Source organism: Pteropus vampyrus, unplaced genomic scaffold (genome assembly GCF_000151845.1).
Source record: "Pteropus vampyrus isolate Shadow unplaced genomic scaffold, Pvam_2.0 Scaffold177, whole genome shotgun sequence".
Taxonomy (NCBI): domain Eukaryota; kingdom Metazoa; phylum Chordata; class Mammalia; order Chiroptera; family Pteropodidae; genus Pteropus; species Pteropus vampyrus.
This window is the reverse complement of record NW_011888958.1, coordinates 1,667,116-1,668,805: the sequence shown is the minus strand read 5'-3', so window position 1 is coordinate 1,668,805 and position 1,690 is coordinate 1,667,116.

Below are 1,690 nucleotides of genomic sequence, written 5' to 3'. Positions count from 1 at the left end.
GGGAACTGAGGGGCCCGTTGCTGTAAGCTGTCTTACGACATGGGCAAGGGGATGGGTTCCCAGAATAACACAGAGTTCTGGGTTAGCAAACAGTAAGGCACCATTACACAGGGTTGCTGTAAAGATTATAAAAGTAAATATAACATTTGTGAGTGCCTACCATGTACCAGACACCACGGCAAGTGTTTTACATACATTCTCTCATTTAATCCTCACAACCCTATAATATGAATTCTTTAATCATTCCCATTTTACAGAAAAGGAGATCAAGGATCCCAGAGGTTGAGTAAATGCCTGAGACGCATAGCTTGTTGGAGCTAGGGTCTCACTCCAGCCATCGGACTCCGGAACTGTGCTCATAGCCACTGCACCTTGATGTTGTACCTCATCTCAGGTGCTGTACTAGCCACTTATGGCAAAAAGGCCCAGGTGTAGGCTTTGGTGCCAGGTGGCTGGCCAGTTAGTGTATGTGCTTGTTCAAATTTCCCTCCTTCTTTAACTTTGTCATAGAGAAAATAGACTCAGATGTTTGGGGTCAGATGTTCTTAGCAGCCCTGGGTTCTGGGGGTTCAGCACCCCTGCCCTCAGCAGCCCTTCCCAACACCCCTGCTGCCCCTTCCTTTCCTCTTCCCCATTCTCAGTGGGCAGGAGGGTAGCTCAGGCATTGGGGGGCATCATTTGCCTCCCTACACTCAAGGACTCTTCCTCTGCTTGAGGCTCTGATTCCATCTTCAAGAAAACAAGAAGGCAGTGAATTTGAACTCCGCTTGGCCCTAAGCAGCAGCATGTTTCTACAGAGGTCACCTAGCCTCTCTGATGTTGCTTTCTCATTTGAAAAAATGGCACGCATCTTTCAGGGTAGTTGGGAGGGTTTATTGAGACAATGCCAAAAGAGTCCATAAGTTAATAAATGTTCATTGTATGTAAGTTAACTGTGAATCAAAATCCCTCTTGTTTTTTTCTCCGGCATCAGCCCTAAGCGGGCAGAACAGACAATCTGGTCCGATGTCTAATAACAAGAGGAAGAGAGAGAAGGACCTCTGGGCCTCCCTCAGGGATTCTCAGAACTGTCCAAGACAACAAAAAATCAGGTTTACTCTCAAGGGGTAAGCCCCAAATATACAGGAGCATTCTAAAAAAATAAAAATAAAAATCAAAAAGTGAAACACAGCCATAGGTGACAGATTCAGAATGCGATTATTGATTCAAACACAGATCCTTTCTCTTCCTTGCATTTTCTACCCCACTCCCTTCAAAGATTGTTGATGATGACTGGGTAGTGACTCAGGGAGCCAGCTAGCAGGGGAGAGTGACTTGGCTGCAGCCGGTGCTAAAAATGACCAGCACCAAGGCAAAGGAGGGAGACAGCATTTTCCCTCAGCCCTGCTCTCCCTCCCTGAGCCTTTTTTTTTTTTTTTTGGTAACAAGGGAGATAGAACTCTTGACCTATTAGAGAAATTGAGTGGATTAAATATGATAAGGGGTCTGGCACCCATTCATAAAGGTAGTAAAAGCCATGATGTATTGCGTCTCCGAGGCCAGGTACCATGCTAAGTGCTTTACAAACATTATCTCCCTTAATCACTGGCCCAAACTCCATGAAGGCTGGGACTAGATCTGTCTTGTTCCCTACCATACTGCCAGTCCCAAGTACAGTATCCTCCTGCATGATGGTGATAATAACCAATGC